General features: G+C 37.6%; 1 pseudogene; it reads right to left on the bottom strand.

The window, feature by feature from the left end:
- Positions 1-7,961: 7,961 nt before the first annotated feature.
- On the bottom strand, positions 7,962-10,072 carry LOC113353610 (annotated as a pseudogene).

Consider the following 10,072-nt stretch of genomic DNA (forward strand, 5'->3'; position numbering starts at 1 on the left):
ATTTGTTCTTTGATTTTCTGCTTTCTCTCTCTTACTCTCCTCTGAAAGCGAAATCCTGTAAAAGTTTCTAAAGTGACCGTGACTGTAAATCTTATCTTTATTACTTTTGACTAGGTCAACTTGGTCTCGTTCATTTACAAACTTAAGAGAGAGAGAAAATAAGAGGCGTAGAATTCGAACCTTTGGACAGACGACTTCAGCTTTGACCAAGTCAAGGGGAGATAAAACCTTGACACGAGAAATGTGTATATTAACAAAATGCATACACAAGCTTTTGCAGGTGGGAAATGGTACATAAAATACTGACTAAGAAAAGGAAATTTTATAAAATGTATATCTATTTGAATAACAGGTTCTTGAGAGAAACCTAAACAAAAAAAAATCTCTTAGGAATATAAGAAATAAAAACGACTGGTATTAATGGCAGAGAAGCTCTTCTTTCACCTCGTGCATCCTGATATGATACCATAATAAAGATTACCCTTCGTAGTTCGCTCACAAGGTCCAAAACATACTCTGGAGCATCTCTTAAGGGCAACTGCCTACCTTCCCATGCGTAGGCTCCACCGGTGGGTCCAGCTAGGGACTGGTATAGATACAGCTCAGCTACCTTCTGATTGTCATCAAGTTTTTCCTGATTTTCATTCATGATTTCCACATTAAACTTTGGCATGTTTTTTGCAAGACTTTTGCAGCCTCCAAGAGTAACATCGGAAGATGGCATCCAAAGGTATCTCATTGCTTCATACTTTACCATGTTTTTCAGAAGCACCGTATCACCAAACTGGCTATCCTTGATTTCCAACTTGTTGACTTTATTGCACCCGTTCAACACATGAAGCACTCCTTTATCACCGTCGCCGGCGAAGGCGACAGAAAGAACCACTTGTCATGAAGTAAACCCAAGAACAAGGAAACCAAACAAGCCCAATAGAAAAAAAGAATAGAGTTTGCCTAATAACTTGTACATGAGAATTGATAAGACATTAATTGGATGAGAAAACTTGAACTATCGTTTAATTGGTAAGCTCTTTCACTTTCTTCACCAATCTTATAATATTTAGCTACAAAAAAGGCCACATATTTTGAACGAGAAGAGAACCACTCGTCATGAAGAGCTATTGAGGAATGTTTAATCTTCGCACATTTCACATTATAACACAAAACAAAAGTTTTCACATTAATGTCTTTGTATTTTCACAGTAGGTATGGTTTCTTTAAGAAAAACAATCACCACAAGCGAGCCCAGAGTCGTATTCATTGTCATAATATTATTTACACATCCAAAATACCAATGACCTGCATCCACCCGTGTTCAGGTCAAAGATGCCTATACAAACAGATAAACATGTTACTTCAGCAGAAGAACTCTTTCTTGTGGAATTGCACAGCCATCTCCCGATGATACTGGAGAATTTTTTTATAATGTATCATTTTATAATCAGTGCCCTTGATTAGATGCTCGATGATATTCAAGGAATAAACCCCGCATGAGTGTCTGTTGTATGCATAAATGGAGACAGATTGCATCAGAAACGTAAATGATTATATATTTTACTTGCATCATAACACGATTTTCATCAAACAATTAATACAGTGATGATTCACCATATACCAACAATCTAAAGAGTTGAGGATCAACCTAAAAGACGGGACACAGAAACAACAACAGTCTTAAACATAGATAACATGAGAGGGTAAGCAAGACTGTGGATATAACTGAGCTACCACCAAACCTGGATTCAACAGATACACTTTTGAGCACATAATCTACCAATTTTAGGTGTGCATCATGCACAAGGTCTAACTCAAACTGGACATGCTCAGAGATGGATGGAGAGACATGAGTAAACTCCAATTGCGACTCATCAAAGGTATTATATTTAGCTGCAAAATAGTCCAAGAGGACTTGGAAGGCACACAGTTCTAGTCCTAGATTAGGTATTCTCAGAAAAGTTGGTTTTACAGACATAGTATTATGAAGATATCGAGAGAATCACAGTGAAACAGTGCTCAGGTAGGCCAAAATGTTATATTAACCAAGCAAGCTTTAGTGCATAATTCTGGGAAGAAGGATTTAATTAAATGGATATCTAGATTATGCACAGCAAACAGACTTTTCATGCAAAAAAACACATTGTCCTGCAGAGATTGATGGGTTGTGATAACGATTTCAGCAAGCAATGATTTTACTCAACTACCACAGTGACACAGACTAAAATACCAGATGTTGCAGGGTTTATAATGCTATGTGAAGTACTGGTTCAGCAAGAATTTATGGTAATTAATCAAGGCAGAGCATCAATCAACCATTTTTGGCTATCAGACAACTAAGCAATGTGTAACTCAGGGAAACAGGTAATTATACTCAAGTAATTGTGCATTAATTGCACTGGTAAGTTAGTTACCTATCGGGTTTTTAAGGGCAATCCTCTACGAAGTCGACTCTCCAAGACCCTTTGTACCAATTATCTTCCAAATAGTCTGTTATCTTCCTGATTTCTACATGGACCCCATCATTACCAACATTATGTTTCGGTCTAATGGAATCATAGATACGAATTATCTGCTCCCCTATGTCGATACTTATAGCGACCCAGTTTTGTTTGTCGACAAAATGCACCACACCATATACCATAGAGACGGTTTCCCAAGTCTTAGCCCCGCCTTTCGTCCTAATCTCATTCCTATATTTTTCCACCTCCTTTGTCCTCTTCTTTCCCTCCTTCATAAGAGGCTAAGGAAAAAAAATCGAAGGTTAGTTACAAGTTACAACAATGCTTTACCATAAAAATTACAACTAATCTACAACCCGAGTTGTGTTCTTTTGGTACATAACATACTTCAAAGTAACTGTCAATTGTGGTCCAATCGCCATCTACGCCCAGGGTTGACTCGCGCATGAGGCGAAAAATGACGTTGATATGCTGCATGACAATCCAAAACACATAAGTTGAACCATCTCACAATACTTAAAACGAGAGATTAAAACTCTTATATTAATGTTGAAGTTTAATACAAATTAACTTACATCCGTCCCCATAGGCTCCCTAGCCCTTAGTAATTTCTTAAAATCCTCACAACCTAATAAGGATCTGTTTGCACCGCCATCCCTATACCAAAAAATAACAACACGGTAGTCTAGAGTTACTTTCTAAATAAACAAGACACCCAATAATATAAAGGATAAGGATATACCAGGGACACTCACCCTTGGTCTATGAAATTATTCACACCGGTTATTTCATCCGGCGTTACCCTCAAGCGATCATATTGGAAGTTATTGAAATAATTCACCGGAGCTTTGCGTTTCTTTGTACCTCTCACACCGAGACCTTGAACATCGGTTGCACCATTTGTTGAAGTGCTACACCCATTGTCCAAATTCATGGAAGCCTTCTCTTACCATTCTCCACATCAACGTCATCCCTTCTCAACTCCACCATACTCCTAACCTTCCTCGGATTTGACTCGTCAGCGGAAACAGCGTCAGAGGCAATATCATATCTCTTCTTCAGTATCCCAACAACAGGGATTTTAGGAGTAGTCTCTCCGCAAGTAGTAAATGGTGACTTCACCTGGTTACCTTGCATCTTTTTTCTCACAACTATAGAAAGATTCTCATTATCCCGATGTTGACTATTTTTCTTACTCTTGATTTTGTTAAACACATTGGCCTACATATACAGAGGGTCGGAGACATTGAAATGGAATTTGAATTAGAGACAAACAGGTTGTAGAAAAATACACCGGGATTAATAAGCCATACCATACTCCCATACCCAAATGACTAGAGGATTATATTTGTCCCACAAAAAGGATGCAAGAAATACTTACCAGTGAAACATCTGTGCTTATTATTTCTGCCTCGTTGTTTCCAACTACAGATTCTACACCAGTATTAGCTTCACAAAAATCATCTAGTGATTCACCGCCAAAATCATTAATAAAATGTTTATCATTATCTCGTTCAGGGAATCGACTATAATAGTCCTCAAAAAGTCTCATAATGTTCATGTTCTGTGTTACGGGGATTTGCCTCCAATTCCTGTGCAGGACCCTGTTAAAATGAAGTTTGGAAATGGTTTTTAAACAGTCAGATCTATGTGGGTTCGTAAATTTTCATAACAAATTAACATGATTTCTGAAATCAAATCAAATCCACCACATTAGGTCTCCTCAACAGGATCAATTCCTCTTGCATTTTGAACATCTCCATCATTTTCGCTATCATTTCATTTTGCTGAATTTCCTGAATTTTTCTCTGTTCCATTTGACGCTTTAAGTCATCCACCACATCAAGTAATTGAGTTACTACAGGATCCTCATCATGTCCTCCTTTTTCCTCGCTCTTCGCCTCCAAATCTCCCTCAATAACCTCATCTTCAGTCTTCCATTGCTTTCTTAACTTAATTTCGGTCTCGAGATCCTCCAGCTGTTGATAACTGAGGGGTCCCTTGGCTACCCCCAGAATTACTAACAGTTGTGGATTGCGATACTGCATCATTGGTTCACTCACGTTCGAATGAATCACCGAACAACATAGCTGACGATGCTGAACCTTTTCCGTGCACAACACGTCTAGAATATGAGGGCGCCACCCTTCAATTTTAATCTTTTTTCCCATATCTCCAAGCACACCCGGGAACATCATAAGGAACCAAACCTAAAATACAAACAAAAACTATTAGAACCAAAATCAGGAGTTACTGGATATGCAAAAAACATAAAGCCTAAACATATGAATTTTTGAAACAGAAATCAATTCATATTACCACCAACACTTGTGACATTCCTTTTGGCTTGATAGAAGATTTAAATGCATTGTTACATTTTTGTGGAGTGGCCTCGTACACCCTTTCGGCCCATGGGTGCTTGTTGAACTCTGAAAGGTTGTCGACCAAGTCCCAAAGATCTTCTTCTATCCCATGGATGTCTTGGTGCCCAAACAAGAACATGTATACCACATAGACTAATGCCACCTTCACCCTATCATTACCTTCACACTGAACCGTTTCACTCCCTTCACATATCCTGCGACGACGTAACATTTTATCTGATACGTTTTTAATGGCATTACTGGTTTCTCCGAAAACCTTTGCCCGGTCCTTGGAGACTGTATTGCAAAAAATAAAGTCATACAAGTGCCCTCCGGTGATTCTATTATCAGCTGAAAAATACTTATGCTTTAGCCTTAACATCTTCGGTGGAGAGTCAAAATCGGAATGTCCATCCCTCAAATCCCGGAATCTAAGTCCGGATATTAGAGAAAATCCACTTTTCCAAAGCACAATTTTGTATCCTTAACTCTAAAAAGGATCTCATCATTCAAATATTCTCCAGGTTTGACTTTGATCTGCCGACTCATCAGAAAACAAAATACGGCTTTAGACCAACTTTGATCTCGTGGAATGTCTGTTAAGTGCTCTATTGCAGTTATCTTGAACATGTCCATCTCTTCTTCATACAACACACTCCACAAGTGTGATAGTGAACCTAAGATGGAGTATGAGCTTATGTCGCTGGTTCGTCCCCGGTACTTTGAAGGGTAGAAAAAACTACTGTGAAACACAATATAAAGTTGAAAGAAACGTTGAACAAGTTACTAATAATTATTAGATAAGTTCTCAAAACTGCAATATTGAAAAAAATTATCTGAGCGCAATAAAACTGCCTTGTTAGTGTCTCATATATACCTGTCCTCTGCAGGACCTGCAGATTTCGACTCAAAATACATAGGTCTTCCTTCGAGGTCCCTCAATTTCTCATTCTCACTCAGATTCCCACCGTCGCGCCCCTTCTTAGGAAGTCAACCAGAACCCATTGACTGTACCTATAAATTTTGGATTAGTTATTAACTTACGAATGCTTACTAACAGAGGATTAGATACAGTTGGGTTTCTTTCACATGAAAATATAAGCATATGAGGACAGTTGGAAAGACCTTGTTACTTTTCAATAGATGTTCATATTTAAGACAAACCTAGCGATATCGAAGTATAATGAACAGGTCCTGAAACAGACTAGTTGGAAGAGCTCAATCGTTTATGAAGGGTGATTTAACAATGGAAAAGATTAGTTGTTAATCTCCACAAGGAGGATTACTGAGTCCGATCCATATTTTTCAACCCAACACACATCGAGAGAACTCTGTATTGAAACTTATATATACCTTAAATAACAAAAAAAATTTAAAAAAAATTACTTAGGATTTTGGATACTATCACAAAGCATAACAAATTGGCGAACATATGTCCCACTAAATATCAGAACACAACAATCTATAGTCATCATTTGTAGGCTTTTGCATACTACACTTATACGTCTAGATATACTTTTAAGCATCAGTAAATATCATCTCAAGCCTCTAGAACTAGTAGTTCTTTCTAGTTTAGGCTCTTGATGACTTAGAAGGCATTTAATCTCATAGGTTCTATATCACCATGAAGTCAGCTGTTTAGACTCAATTTTAAACAAAACCCATCAAATTAATTGATCAAAAAGCTTCAATTTCAGTGTATATCCATCCCACCAGATTGACATGAAAAATATAAACCCTTTTCGTCCATTAAAGCCGAAAACTAACAGAAAACATAAACCCAAAATTGTATGTTTCATGACTCAAACATGACATTAAACAAAACTCAAACTGAAATCATGTCATAAAATATAAATCGAACACATACCCAAGCTTTAAGACATCATGATTCAACTAAAAAAACACATACAATTGCAAAATCGAGATTGATTTGTCTATTTAGTAATTTTAGTAGAGATAAATGACAAACAAGGAACCAACTTAGAGTTTAGACCTTTCAATCGAATCTTCAAGTATCTTCAAGTATTTGCACCGATTCTTCTCCTGCGATCATCATCAAACCTAAGATTAGAATTTAAATTTCTAGGGTTTACAAATCAATTGCAGAATAGACTAAAAGGACATTTTTGATAGTGAATCGAAAGAGTGAGAAAGAGTTGATAAATTATAACCTCCCCAAAATTTTCTGCGAATTTCTTCTTCGCTGGCCAGAGTGAACGCGAGTGTTCTATTTCGATACTAGAGAATTTGAATCGATACACCCAAGGTTCTGTATTCGTATTGTGGTGTGTATTGAATTAGGGGAGGACTAATCCGTATTCTGGAATGTATTGAATCAGTGGAATATACAGATTAGTGTGTTTCTTAATCCCCTCCCATATGTGTACATCAGTAGTCAAAGGGTATCTTAGCCATTAGGTAAAGTCAATCACACTTTTAGAAGATATTGGGGATCAGTCACACTTTTGGAAGAAATGCACTTTTCAGTCACAGTTTTGTGTATTTCCTCTCGTTGGAGCTCTGCTTCCATACTGGTGTTCTGCTATGACCATGCATGAAGAGTGTAGGAAGTGCAGCTCTTAAGATGGTAAAATAACTTCGCAGGCAATTTAACACCTTTCCTTGTCTCATAAAAGGTACTGCAAATCCATACATTTGAAATGGCTTTCATGATTACACATTTCCCATACTAAGTGTTTGTTTGGTCATGATGCAGTTGTATCTAGATATGAATCATGTATTTCTCTTTTAGCTTCGATTTTTCGGTAGAAGATCTGTTGAAGACATAGGATGTTAGACTTTATTGTTTGAAACATTCTGTTGGTACTTGGTATAGTATTGAGCGTATAGACATTATCCAAATGACAATTTTTGTTCTCATGATTCTTGTAATGTTTTTCTAACCTTGTTGCGTAATATGAAACATTTTTTTATAGAATGAAGCTATTTTTTTTTGGGGTGGGGTGGGGGACTGATTTTGACTAGGTCAATGGAGATCGACCTTTTTTTTTATGCTGCAAAAGTCTAGTAATGGCATATGTTCTAAATTTTTACCGTAAAAAACAGCAGTCTGGTAAAAATTTAGTAAAGGCCACATTTCCGTTAAGAAAACAGTTGCGACTCCAGATTAGTAACGGCAAAATTTTGCTACACCCCATTTTGTAATGGTTGAACTATGTTACGACCCCATTTAGCAACATCCTTTTTCAATTGCTATACGCCATTATTACACTAATACATATATGGGGCAAATAAAGCCCCATTATTACAATAATACAACAAGTATGGAGATATCAAGCACACTTCCGAACGAGTAAACTAGGAAAAACATCCTGCTAAGGTTGGTGGGTTTCAAGTACTCATGGCGCAATGATCCTTGATATTGCTAAAGGGAACATGTAGACACTCTCTTCCATTTAGCAAATGCCATAGGAACAACTACACTTAAAATTAGACAAGGAAGAGAATATGCACCTATATTACTTGCAGAGTGACGCTAGTATGCGGCGCGGAGGATTGAATTCTCTTCGAGAATGAAGAACAGCCAAGTTATCAATAAGTAAAACGTCGCCCTTCTGCCAGGGAATGGCAACGCATTCCTCCTCTAGGAGTTTAAGACACTCATGTATGACATCAGATGGCAAAGGGGTACCATCTCCAAATGTGACTGCCTTCACGGGATCATTGCGGCTATCCTTCCAACCTGTATACGCAGCAACCATACTATTAAACCAAATCTTGCGGCCCCTTGTTTTGTCATATTTAATAGCTGGTATTGGTCCCATGACTGAGTTCACACCATCCTCCATCCATTCCAACTTCGTACCTAATCGAGCCAAAAATTTCATTCACGCAGGAGACTTGTACCAACAGATAAAAACTGCATATTTTTTTTTGATCGGTGCAGATAAAAACTGCATAATGACATCTTTTCCAATTTTTAGAACAACCCTATAATAAACGAAACCTAAAAGCAATGTAAAGCAAAGTGGGGTACCCTAATCGTCTGTGTAACTAGGTTTAGAATGACTACGACCTTTTCATTGTAAGTCATCTATTTTAACCGTAAAGTGCAATGCAGGTCGTTATTTATATAATAAAAGCTGAGATGCTCAAGCGCAAGACCCCAACAATTTTATAAGACAAAGACGGATAACTTCGGACTAGGTCACTAATCATGACAAAACCTTAACAACTAGACATGAACCATCGATAGATCAAAGGCCGACACGCTGCTGTATACTTGGCATGCTACACTCGCTGCTTTGAAGCGGTAGTTGGAGGACTCGCATGCCTTGGTATGAACCCAGTACTGATAAGATAATTGGATTTCAAGAGTCAGGGTCTCTAGCATTCACCTTGGATTATAGCTAAAATTTGGTTAAAATTTCTGTAAGTAATATCAGATGGTGAGACACAAAACCTTTCTTCGGCTATGCTTTTATCTTTAGTTAAGAACGTAGACTGCCACCCAAGTCCAATTGGTGATGAAGGATCATCTTCAGCCCCCAATATCCTAGTATATATCAAACCATCCCTCTCTAGTTTCTCCACAAACTCCCCAAATCTAACTTTCATCTTCTCATAACATGACTAAGAACTATTGGAGTTTCTCCCCCATTCCAGGCTCTTCCTCACAATAAAAGAACAGTTCTGATGGGTACTCAGGAACCTGTTAAATTGCAATAAACTCGTAACCCCTTACAAAGAATTCAATAAACTCACAATGTTTCACCAAATCCTACCCTGAAAACAGCACAATCACTATGAAATGAACCATAATTTCTACCATCCAGTAAGAAAATAAGTGAACTGCATAAAAGAAAGCAAGACCCATGGAAGTAAAAAGTACAAACCTGAGCCATTTCATGATGAAAATGGATTTTCTGATCAGGGGGAGACTCGTTAGCAGTAAAAACCCTCCCAACAATATTAGTTCTAGGAGCAGCACCACCAACATAAGGTAATTCATCATACCCAAAAGCTTCAACAACTTGATTAAACTCAGAAGCTGTATATACAGGAAACCCTCTTAATAAAAGAGCTCCATTCATGTGTACAAGTGATTCTAACCATGGTTTTTGGTGTTGGATGGTGTTAATGAAATCAGATAAATTCATGTTTTCTTTGATGTGATGACTGATGGGAAGTGATTACCATTGATGAGTTTCTGGTACGTTGGGAGTTTGATTTCAGTGAAACTGAAATTTTCTTCTTCTTGTTCACTTGACATTGTTTTTGTGTCTAGGTTCA

The sequence above is a fragment of the Papaver somniferum genome, chromosome 2 (assembly GCF_003573695.1).
Source record: "Papaver somniferum cultivar HN1 chromosome 2, ASM357369v1, whole genome shotgun sequence".
Classification (NCBI taxonomy): Eukaryota; Viridiplantae; Streptophyta; class Magnoliopsida; order Ranunculales; family Papaveraceae; genus Papaver; species Papaver somniferum.